This window comes from Meriones unguiculatus, chromosome 9 (genome assembly GCF_030254825.1).
Source record: "Meriones unguiculatus strain TT.TT164.6M chromosome 9, Bangor_MerUng_6.1, whole genome shotgun sequence".
NCBI lineage: Eukaryota > Metazoa > Chordata > Mammalia > Rodentia > Muridae > Meriones > Meriones unguiculatus.
In genome coordinates this window covers 49,541,034-49,553,711 of record NC_083357.1, presented here as the reverse complement: position 1 = coordinate 49,553,711, position 12,678 = coordinate 49,541,034, and the positions used below count along the sequence as shown (strand labels likewise).

General features: G+C 44.0%; 1 long non-coding RNA gene across 1 annotated transcript; it reads right to left on the bottom strand.

Moving 5' to 3' along the window:
- Positions 1-1,084: 1,084 nt before the first annotated feature.
- LOC132656586 (uncharacterized) lies at positions 1,085-9,909 on the bottom strand. Its single transcript, XR_009594339.1, has 3 exons — positions 9,720-9,909; positions 2,050-2,163; positions 1,085-1,215 (listed from the first exon to the last, which is right to left on the bottom strand). It is a non-coding gene; the product is annotated as an uncharacterized LOC132656586 (long non-coding RNA).
- Between the last annotated feature and the right edge of the window lie 2,769 nt (positions 9,910-12,678).

Sequence of the window (12,678 nt, the reverse complement as noted above, 5' to 3'; positions counted from 1 at the left end):
AGATTCCGGAGAATAGACACTTGCTTATTACCACCCCCTTGTCAGGAATATGGAGATAAGCAGAGGTTAGGTTTTTAAACAGTTTCACAAATTATCAATAAACATTTGAAGATTCTGAGCCTCGTTAAAATGAGATGAAAAGTGGCACAAGGGAAACCCGTTTCACCCATCAAACGAGCCCTTCTCTGCAAGGGACTCTTGCAGACTGCACTGCCTGGTTTTATGTCAACTTGGCACATGCTAGAGTCATCAGAGAGGAAGGCTTTCCAGTTGAGGAATGCCTCCATGGGATCCAGCTGGAAAGTATTTTCTCAGTGCGGGAGGGCCCAGCCCATCTTAGGTGGTGCCATCCCCGGACTGGTGGTTCTTGGTTCTATAAGAGAGCAGGCGGAGCAAGCCGTGTTGAACAAACCAGGAACTAACAACAGTTCCTGCCTTCAGGTTCCTGCCCTGCTTGAGTTCCTGCCCTGACTTCCTTTGATGATGACCAGCAATGTGAAAATGTAAGCTGAATAAACCCTTTCCTTCCCAACTTGCTTTTTGGTCATGTGTTTTGTTGCAGCAATAGAAACCCTGACTAAGACACAGACATCCAACATTTTCTTATACAACCTAAGGCAGCTTTAAACTGCCTCTTCTTTTCTGGAGGTGAGGGTAAAAATGACTAAGGTAATGCCATCTTGTCCTGTTTTGTGTCTGCCTAGACACTCCTCAGTCTTCAACACCCACCCCCCAAAGTACCATATCTGCTTCTTTTTTTTTTTTTTCTTTTGTCCTTAATCCTGACCATGATCTGGGCATATTAACTAAAATAATGTTTGCACAAGCTAAAACTAAAATAACTAAGAGGAAGTATATATAAAAAAAGAACTTTCATGTAGTGTCTGAAAAATACTGCTGAGTTTTACAAGAAAACAGATGTTACTAGGGCACCCCAAATCCCTCACTGATGTGAACCCCATCTCTAGCATTAAAGCAATTGTGGTTTTGACTATTAAAAAGCTGTACCCCTGATCTTGAACACCAAGAGACATTTTGGAGGCATAAGCCCACTGTTGGTCTAGCCATTAATAAAAGACTCATATACTTTTGATTGGTTTAATCATGGTTGTCAGTGGCTATCTCTTGTGGATCATTTCAAGGTCACTGGTCATTTGGGAGAGCACCTGCCACAGCTTAGACTCCAAAGTCTCCATCTCCTGATGCCAAGAGTTCCTGAAACAAACACAAAAAAATTAAGTGGGTCTGGTCACCAAAGTGAGGACCCTGCACTGCTCACTACGGGGGAGTGGGGCACCCACTACAAGGTTTACTGTTTGAACAAATGAAAGTTCCAGGCCTTTCCCCACTGTAAACAGCAGGCCCTTCCTTTGCGGGGCTGTGGATTTGGGGCTTCAAGAAACTTTCTAATGCCTGATAGTGCTCGTTGCTAATCTCAGAGACACAGGAGGCTGAGGCAGGCTCATTGATTGATTTCAGAAGTTCATGACCAACCTAGACAACTAGCTATGGACCTTTCTCTAATTAATTAATTGAAATTTAAAAAAATTAAAAGGACCCCTTGCAAATAACCTAACACTGGCTTGCTTTAACTATCTGTCTCTTAATCTGTAGGTCTTTCATCAACAAAAACAATACCAAGTTCATTTGTTGGCTGGCAACTGGGTGAAAATCTTAGACCCTCGGTTTTTAATACATTACAGAATTTAAAATATAAGTATTTTTGTTTATTTGTTTTTTGCTTGTTTGTTTCTACCATGCTGGAGATCCACTGTGTTGCAATGCAGCCAAGGGGACACCAGCAGAAGCCAATATGGAGGTCCCTAATCTTCGACTGTTAGCTTCCCCAACTGTGAGGCAATAAACATCTTCTGCAGAAAGCCTAGCTTCAGGTTTGTGTTATAGCACCAGAAAACAGACTAATGCAGGGGAGCTGCTGTCTCCTGTTCCTGAGCAGGGGTCCTAAAAGCCTCGCTATAACCTGATCTTGGGAACTCTGGGTGAAAGAAGCATCGTATGTTATTCCGAACAAGTCCTTTCTGTCCACACCTGAGTTTGGTTAGTGGGTGACTTGGGAAGGCCTCCACCAAATAGGGGACAGCTCTCTGGAGAATGAACCATATGGCTTGAGGGTAAGAATGTCCAACCACATCTTCTGGTCTCCTGGAAAAGAAAAGAGGGTGTGAAGAATGACTTAACCATCAATAATCAGTTATTTCATGAGTCAGACCTGCACAACGACACTGCCAGAAAACTCAAAAGGATGGGGCTTGGCCAGCTTCCTAGTAGTGGAAAATAATGTGTTCATTAAGTGAGATAACCCAGGCCCAGAGAGACAAACTCTCCGTTCTCTCTCATGTGTGGAGCTTAGCTTTGAATTTTTATATTTCTGTACTGAAGTAGGAGCAAGTGTCTCTAGGAGCCAGGAGACAAGAGTTTCTCACGTGTCCGTGTGTTGAATGTTTGGTCCTCAACCTGTGTCATTTTGGAGAAGTGATGGAGTCTTTAGGAGGTGGGACTTAATTCCTGACCACCATGAAGTAAACAAGTCTCCTCTATCATTGCTTTATCATAATGAACTGTGTTGGCCTAGGCCCAAAGCAGTGGGTCCAAGAGACCATCAGTGAAACCTTAGACTCGAATAAAGCTGTCCCTTAAAAAAAAGCAAAGAAAGGATCATTTCTGGTATTTTGTTGAAGTGACTAAAAGCTGACTAATTTTTTTTTTTAATATGGTAGCCACCAGCCTCATGTATTGACTGGTACTTTAAAGATGACTGAAATAGCTGAGAAAATCCATTTCATTTTAGTTAATTCTATTTTCAGTTAAATAGCTGTGTGTATCCAGTATTGGATAGCTCAATTCTAGGCATTCAGAACAGTGGTTACCAAGACCAATAAAGAAAGACCTTCAGTCTCACCAAGCTTCTTCTAACTAAAGACCCAGAGACTAAACAAAGATAAATATGCAGCACAATATATATGGTTTTGAATCAGCAGTTAGCAAAGGTCTCTTGGGAAGGTGAGATCTGAAGTGCTGAAAGATGTCTGAGTAGTTTTTGAGGGTTTTGTTTGTTTATTCATTTACTTTGGCCAGAAGAGGACATGGAGATTGACCTTCAGGCCTAGCACAAGATAAGCAAGCATTCTACCACTGAGCTGAGCCTTGGGGTGCTGAAAGAGCTCTACTTATCCACAGCCTCTCCAAATCCAAGACTGTTTTCACCGGAAATGATCTGAAACTTTCTCTTTTAAGTAGACCACTCAATTTCCCCTTGGCAGATAGGATGACACCATCCATGATGACTGCTCTTTCCTCTGAGCTCGTGGGATCTGGTCACCAGCCCTGCAGAGTATAGCCCTCAGGTTTCGGTTACTCATTCACTTAATGTTTTTTTTAGTATGCAAATCAGCTTGTTAACAATAAATGCTTAATATTTAGCCTCTAACTAAATGATAAATGTTTTATTTTTTTCCTTACTAAGCACATAATAGGTTTAATCTTTAATGATGCTCCTGAGAACTTTCTCTCACTTATTTCCAGAACCAAGGAAGGAACATAGCATTCTCCTGTCTTGTTTCCTTTCCAGCTGGACAGTGAGTGACACTATGCAGATAAGGATATCCACCGCAGTGAAATCTGCCAGGCTTTAACGTGCTGAGTCTGTTCTACACACACTCTACAGAATACAAAAATCAACACAGCGAAACCCCAGAGCAAAGAATATTATTTTCTGAACAAGTTGAGGTGAAATAAAATTCAGAACAGTAAGCAAGCTGAGAGGCTTGGCACATGCCTGTAATGGAGGCTGATCAGGAGGCTGAGGCCAAAGGGACACCTGAGCCCAGGAGTTCCAGAGCCGCCTGAGCAACACAACGGGAGACTGAACTCAGAGGGAGAGTTCCAGGACAGCTAGGGCTACACAGAGAGAAAAAAAACCCTGTCTCACAGAGACAGACAGAGAGACAGAGTGAGAGGGTAAACTCCAGATCTCGTTTGTCGACACTGCTGAGCATGGTTGAAAAACTCTGAACAACACATTCTTCGTGTTTGAAAAGACAGGCAATCAAGATCCAGTTCTAATCTTGTCTCCCATTTTCAAACGTGAATGGAAGACTCAATTCTCTCAACTTTAATTAAGGAAAGCCGGGGTGGGCTGCTGATCACCCTGCCACATTTGGAAGAAAAGAAGCCTGGAGGGAATTCAGCTATAAACCCAGCCTTAGTCAAGAAGCTAAATCTCCTGGGCCCATGGCAGCAACAGCAGTTGCAGGGAGGGAGGAAGAGAGGGTCAGGAAGGATAGGGCTGTTTCTCAGTCACCTCCGTAGCCATCCTGCTGCTTTGTTCCCTCTGGGTCAGGTTGGAGGACAAGGAGGGGCTGGCAACAGAAGACATGATTCCTGGCTCACTGATTGTTCTAAGAATGCTTTGTGATTTCTGAATCTCATAGATACTCAAGGCAGGTAAGTCTCTTTGGGCCACCTGGTAGGAACCTCCAGAGGGACACTCTGGGCCATTTAAACTAACTCCAGCGGCAGGAAGAGCCCTTTACCCCTTTGCCTCCTTTGTCTCCTTCTGACTTCTTGGTAGCCTGCTTTGCTACACTTTCCTGTGGGGTCTTGCTGACCCACAAGACTGGCCCTGTCCTTTTGGTCTGGAGTCACGTGTTCCCAGTAGGCTCCCACGTGTTCCTCATCTGTGTTCACTTTAACAACTCAGAGTTTTGCTGATCTCAACACAGCAGCATCTCTTGCCTTGGCTGAGCAAGCACTTACTCACCCATTTCCCCCCTCCTCAGTTTTGCTGCTTTTTAGATTTTTGAAGTCAAATACTAATCCATCACTGTGTGTTTCCGAGTGGTCGTGAAGCTCAGCTCTCCCTGTAGAGTCGGCACCTCATGCCTTCGGATTCACAACCAACCACGCTTTAAGTGTACTGTTGAAAAAGAGCTACATTTAAAGGAACACATACAGACTTTCCTCTTGTAACTGCTCCCTCAACAATCAGTGTAACAACTATTGCCACAGTGCTGGCATTTTTGTGGGCACTGTAAGTAATCTGAAGGATGTGCACAGGTAAATACTACTCCGTTCTACTTAAGAGCCTTCTGCATCTAGGGGTTTGGGTATCTGCACACTACCCTACCACACCCGAGTCCACAACAGCGCCTCAACTAGAGAAACAGCTGCTTTACCTCCTTTTTCATGGCCCGTGTGTCCTTTACCTGCGTCCTGTCCTTCCTCATCACCTGCTGTTTACCCTTTCTTATCCTCCCTTCTACACTATACTGGACCCACGTGTGAAACTCCACACCTTCAGAACGGCTGCTCTAACGGCATAGAGCAGGGATTCTCAACCTGTGGGTCGAGACCCCCCATGAGGCTGACCGACCATTTCATAGGGGTTGCATATAAGCTATGTCAGATGTTTCCATTACAACACATAACATAACGATGGCAAAATTACAGTTATGAAGTAGCAACAAAAATGTTATGGTTGGGGGTCACCACGTGTGAAGAACTGTATTAGAGGGTCCAGCATTAGGAAGGTTGAGAGCCACTGGTAGAGATGACTGCTGAGATGGATACATTTGAGTCTGGCTAGTCTCAGTTCATGATATGTTCTTACTGTAATAATGTTTAGTCTCTTTTTTTAAACACAAATCCCGATTAACACAAACTCATCACAGTTTTTGCTCTTACACGTTCATGTGTGTATGTGTGGGTGCATATCTGTACACCTGAGTGTGGAGGACAGAGGTGTCTTCCCCAGTTGCTCTCCACCTTGTGCTTCCGGTGTGGTCCAGGAATTTGTTTTCAGCTCCCCAGCACCAGGACTGCATACACAGGTCGCTGAACTGGCCGTTTATTTATATGGTTCCTGGGAATGCAAACTCAAGTCCTCAGGGTCATGTGCTGAGCACTTCACCTACTGAGCGTCTCTCCAGCCTCAAAGGGATTTTTCTTTCTCTTTCTTCCTTTCTTTCTTTCTTTCTTTCTTTCTTGTTTGCTTGCTTGCTTGCTTTCTCAAAACAAACCAAGACACTTTACTGCCACCTTCTGGAAGTTTGTTTTTACTATTACAGTTCTTTTAAGTATCAAATCTATTATGCCCAGGATATAAATAGGACCGCCTTAGGCAGTTACGTTCCCCTTGGGCAACACACAGCCTATCCAACTGTGCGTAACAAAAGCTGTGAGAATCGTCACATTGTTTAGGGAACTTGATAAGCCTGGAACTATATTCAGACAGACGGTGGCTCTTTGTCAGAAAGTGCTGTTTCTAATAACCGTGTGTAATTACGGTGACCTCCTTCCAAGTAATCTCTGAATTCAGTAAGAGAGGGAGTTACAATTTTTTAAATGTGTGTGGGTTCCGGATGCTCTTGAGCGGCATGTGAGTTGTCAAGAGGTGATGGAGACCCTGAATGTGAAATCTATCCAAAGGCGAGAAGCTAAGTCAATAAGCACACTGTCTTAGGCAAGAAAAAGGAGCAGTTACATCATGGCCCAGGGTTGAGGGTTGTTTGCTTGTGCAGAAATGGAAGCCAAGCTTAGAGAATTCTAAGCAATTGACCTGCTGTTGGGCTGCCCACAGTGTCCTTTGATTTCTTTCCTGGGTTTCAGAGGACACACTTAGGTGCCCCTTTCAAAGCTGTTAATAGGTAAAGAGATTTGTGTAATGACAAAGATTCCTTTTTTTTTCTCTCTCTCTCTCTCTCACATCCCCTCCCAACATATATCTACCTTAAATTTGAAAATAGAGGACAAGAATTCTTTATTATCAAAGTTTTAGGTCTGCCCACAAAATAATGGGTTCCATCATGGCATCTTCAAACATGAGTGTCATATATGCTTTTTTCATTTGTTCCCCTCCCTCACTGGTTTTCTCTGTGCCTCAATTTCCCATTCCAGGTTCTTCCCAAGTTAGGCCGCTTTTGCTTTTCTGTCGCATGTGTTCTGTTACCTTCTCCATAAAAAGGAGAAAACAGCCAGGTGTGGTGGTGCATGCTTTTAATTCCAGCACTTGGGAGGCTGAAGCAGGAGGGTCTCTATGAGTTCAAGGACAGTCTGGTCTACATGGTGACTTCCAGGTCAGCAAAAACAAAACAAAAAATAGAGGGCAAAGAATTTTGGAGTAAATGAGTCACCTAAAGAAGACAAAGTGCACAGCTCTGATCTATACGCGTCCTTCATAACTGATGCATTGTAGCAAATAACTTCCAATGCAACAGTGACATGAGGGGGACCTTTAAGTGGTTACTAGGCCATGAAGGCAGAGCCTGCAGGGACTGGAGAGATGCTAACATTTCAGGAATGGGTTCCTGATAAGAGGGAGTTCAGTCCTCTTCCCTCCACGCCTGCTTGTCCTTCCACCTTCTACTGTGGAATGGCACAGCCGGAAGACCCCACCAGATATAAGCCTTGATCTCGGAGTTCCCAGTTTCAGGAATCATGAGTCAGGTAAAGCTCTATTTTTATGTATACACTATGCAGTACCTGGTGGTGTGTTAGAGTCAGCCAGCCGGGATTCTTTTGCTCTGTCCAGACAGTAATCACAGGTAATGGAGGAGAAGCTCTCCCATTGTTGCTGCTCGGGCAGTTTTTGTGGCCCTTGTTTCCAGCAGCTGCAAGCAGCAGTAAGTAGCACCTCTAGCTTTACAGCTCTCCTGCTAGGGAGTAAAGATTCCCCAGCCTTGACATGGATATATTGGTACAACCCATGAGCCTCTGACCTTTAATGTACACAGCCCCTGGGACTATTCCCAATGCCCAAGGCCTGCCATTTCTCTTCTCTGGGTTTCACAGCCTTCCATACTCCTCACCTCTTCTAAGCATCCTCACTCTCCCTGCACTGAACCTTCTCCAGAACTTTCCAAGGCCTCTCATGGCCATTGCTGCTACCAGAACTTTTGCTGGTTTTCCTGTTGTAGCTGCCTGTGTGTCAGCTCCTACCTCTGTCACTGTCTTGATGGGGGTTGGGAGACATAACAGAGTGACTCTCATCCATCGCAAGACAGGAGCCAACCAATCTACTTAGGTAGCCAGTCAGGGTGCTTGCCTAGCACACGTAATCCCAAGGACTGCAAGGGGGAAAACAGCTTGTTCCTGGTACCATTGGGTAATTTTAATATTCTCTCCATTTTTATAGCACTATCCAGTACAACATCCCCCCCTCCCCTGTAGCCTTGGCTGTCCTGGTCTCTCTTTTTAGACCAGGCTAGACTTGAACTCACAGAGCTCTGTCTGCCTCTGCCTCCCAGTACAACTTTCTATATGATAGAAATATTGTGTTTCATCCTCACCAATCTAGTGGCCTGTAGCCCCATGTGGCTCGTGGGCAGTTGAATGAGGCTAGCATGATAATGGGCTAACCCTCTGAACTGTAAGCCAGCCCCCATTAAATGCTTTCCTTCATAAGGGTTGTCATGGTCATGGTGTCTCTTCACAGCAATAGAACAAAGGCCAAGACAGACTGGAATAGTTTATTTCCACTTGCAATTTGAGGAGCTACAGTCTATCAAAGAGGGGAAGGTGTGATGACAAGAGCCTCCATGGCAGTGGATGGGGGGGGGGGTGGACCTGGACTCATCACCTTGCATCTTGGAGAAACAGGGAACAGAGAACAGACAGAACTAAAGTTTATTTACTGCTCTAGTTGGCAGTGGGACCTGGAAGAATGGAGCCTAAAAATGAGCTGGACTAAAGTCTCCTGAAATAGCCAACTTTTTCAGCACATTAGAGAATCTGTATTCTGAGAGTTACAAAGAATCACACGAGTAAAGTATACATTCATGAGGAAAAGCTACACATTGCAGAAACATGTTTTTCATTGAGTCATATAACAATATAAGTCACACAACAGAGTCAGTAACAAGTAACAACAGCCAGTTGTAAGGAATAAAAAATAAATGAAGAAAATGTTAATCCTACTGGGTGAGAATAAGACCACAACTACAATTTTGAATCAAGGTGAAGCAAGCTTCATTTTATGGGGTGCACCCAAGAGCTGGCCAGGGATTGCCTCCTAAGCCGGGTTAAAGAGAGCAGCCCAGCCCATTTCCTGGGCCCCTTTTAAGGAGTAAAATCATGATTTGTTCAAAGCAGGTTTACAGAAGAGAGACAATGGGACAATAAGAAAATACAAAACAAAACTACACACACACACACACACACACACACACAAAAACTCAAAAAAATACCAAGTGGTTGCCATTCAATTAGAGGAGGTGATTAAAGAGAGTAAGGAGGGGGAGAGGGTAGGGTGTTCTCAAACACAAGTCATGGGTTGGGACAGGTCAGCTCCAGGAAAGAAACAAACTTACAAACAGCAACTCAGCTCTTCCAGTAAATGGAAACTTATTTTTAACAATACAGCATAATGGTTCTTGCCTTCAAAATGGAGTCACACAGGTTCCTCAGTAAACTTACTCCCCTATCCGCTACCCCTGGGAGGGACACAAAAACACATTTTGTGTTTTTGAAAAAACTGAGGTCACCAGGCTCTAGTTTTGTCTTCTTGGACTTCTCTCAGGAACACTCAGGACTCTCCCCACAGAGCACCAATCTTGGACCGTTCCAACAAATGTTTAAAGTAGTTTCCTTTGAACCGCATTAAATTTAGTCTAAGCAGCCACCCGTGGCTAGCGGTTCTGGGTTGGGCGGCACGCCTTGTACAAGCTCTTCCATCTGCCAGGATCACCACCTCTCTGACTTACACATTTGTGGGCTCCCCACGGACGAATGGATGAGTGAAGAGCGAGTGTGTTCTGTTGGGCCTTCAGTAACAGAAGACTGATTCAGAAAGTAGCACGCGTCCCATTTTTCTGTAGGTTGGTTTGTTTGGTTTCACTTTTGTTTTGTGGAACAAAATGAAAGCTGGGTCTCAGGGTTTTATAGGTGCTGGGCGAGCCCTCAACCGCCGAGTTAGAGCTTCAGTCCAGTTCCACTGTTTCTTATTACCAAATATCTTTGTGTAATATCCCTTTGGAGATTCTGATGTTCTCATTTGTTGATGATTTTGGAGGCCGAACAGGGGCGAGTTTACTTTGGGTCGGAAAGGACATATTTGTTTCTTTCCAAACCACATTCCAGCCTTCACTGGTCCTACGTTAAGGTGAAAGCTGAATTATTATGAAATCAGTTCCGTTACTGACGCAGGCAAGCGGAGGGAGGGAAATGACATGTTATAGGGAGTAGGACTTTTTATAAGCAAGCACATTTGAAGGAGAAAAAGGGAACGCCCGAGGGGTGGAAATCTACTTTGCACACACGATCCACAGACCGTCCTTTCAGAAACTGGCTTCAGGCATCGCAAGCCTGGGCTGCAACAAGCAAGCCCTGTGTAAGGCCCATGAAAGGGACCTAGTGTGGGCTCTCCAGCGGGCTTCACTCTGCTCTGAGCACTCTCCGGGGCTCCTGGGCAGCAATTAGAGGGCACCACAGAGTCCCTTTTAGCCATTTTCCATCTATAAAAGCAATTTGAACATTTACTAATTTTCCATGTCTTTTTTTCCCCATGTTCCCAGCATTCCCCTCACTTTTAATCAGCAATCGCCTTTACACTGATTACAGAGTGGTGCCTTAAGCCTAGAACATTCTACTCGTTCTTACAGTGAGAAATACGTTTAGAGGAATCTCATTGTTGAGCCTGACCTGCATTCCCTTTGGCAATTGTTGAAATTCTTTTCCTTGTGAACAATGAGGCAGTATAGGGTCAGGGTCAAACTGCTTTCCTGACAAGTAAATAAAAGACCGAGATCAAAGACCCAAAGGCCATTAGGGTGCCAGGAGGTCAAGTCCGACTCTCTCTTTCACAGGTGAAAAGATGATTCTAGAACAGGAAAGGTCTTGGCCAAAGATGAACAGAGCTACAATGGTAATGCTGAAGAGAGAGCCAGGACCCTGACTTTAACACGCTTTCCAGCACACTTACTTCTCTGGGTCCAGGGCCAGCCCTCCTCCAAGCATAGCAATTGTATTAAGAAGTCTTTGTAAAAACCTTCTTCAGTTGTTTTTTACATATCCTGGGAGGCTGAGGAAGGAAGATCCCAAGTTTGGGCCTAGCCTAAGTTATATAGGGCACTTTTGTGATCTCTCAATCTCTCTGTCGCTCTCTTTCTGTAGAAAAACTTCCTTTTCCCAACTAAATTGAAAAATTTTAAATCTCATTAGCTGCTTTTTTTTTTTTTAATGTAATGATCAACAAAGTGTGTATCTACAAATATTACTAAGCTTATGCTGAAGATGGGGATTCAGGGTCTCTTGTAACCTGGCTACCTTCTGTGATGGTTTGAAAATATTTGTGGGCTCAGGATATAGATCAGTGGTAGCGCCTGCACCTAACACAGCCAGGTCGGCCACTCCAACCCCAGAACAAAATACACAAAGATTTTCCTCGATCAAAGACACACACACACACACACACACACACAAATTCTTTTTATAATACTACATAAAGTTTCACGCAAACTCCTAACATCAGTTTCTTTCTCAGCTTCACAGTGATGAAACAGGAAGGCACAGGTGTCCACAGCCCAGCTAAGTGATGGGAGCAGAAGCCTGAGACTGCAGCAGTGGCCTTCATTCACTTCCCCACTGCAGCCTGCATTCATGATTCTCACACCAGGCCACCTCCTTCCTTTGCTCTGTACCCCCTCTTTTTTTAAAAAAAAACTTTCTTTCGCAATTTTTATTAGAATAAATTAATTACATATAATAATGAATTTCATTAAGATTTATTTTTAGTGCATGATAACTAAACTATGTAGGTTCTGGAAACTGAAACTGGATCCTGCAAGAGAAAGAGGTGCTCTTAACCACTAGGCCCTGGCTCCAGCCCCAATAATGGGTTTTATTACATTTTCATTATGAATTTTGACCACATCTGCCCATTACATTTTCTTGTTCTTCTTCCACTCCTGCCGATCCTCTCTCTCTTTCCAACCTTTTTTCTTCTGCCTTCACATCTTTGTTTTGGTGACCTGCAGAGTTTAATTGGAGCTGCTTATGTGAGCACAGATGAGGGGTTATTTATGAGATCATGGACCATTTACCAGTGGCTATACCTCTGAAGAAAATGTCTCTCTCTCCTCCAGCATCCAATAAGTGTCAATAGTTCCTCAAGAACATATGGAGCCTCCTGAGCTCCATTGTTTTTTATTGTTTTTATTTGTCTTTAAGGTAGGATTTCATGTATCCCATGCTGGCTAGTTTTTGTGTTCAACGTGACACAAGCTAGAGTCATTTAGAAAGAAGGAACTTCAACTGAGAAAATGTTTCCATCTGATTGGCCTGTAAGCAAGCCAACTGAGGGCCCAGGATGTGTGGAGCCATCCCTAGGCAGGCGGGCCTGGTGTATAAAAAAGCAGGCTGAGCACGTCATTGAGAGCAAGCCCATAAGCAGCATTCTTCTGTGACTTCTGCTTCTGTTCCTGCATCTAGGTTACTGTCTTGAGTACTTGCTTTCACTTCCCTGGTAATTTGTGAGCGGAATAAGCCAAATAAAGCTGCTCAGGTGGCTTTTGGTCATGGTCTTTATCACAACAATGAGGAGCAAGCCAAGAAGCCCATGCTGGCCTTTAGTTTACTATGACCTTGAACTTCTTATTGTACAGCCTCTACCTTTCAAGCACTGAGAGATTTATTCAGACAAGTGTCAAACTCATAATCTTCCTG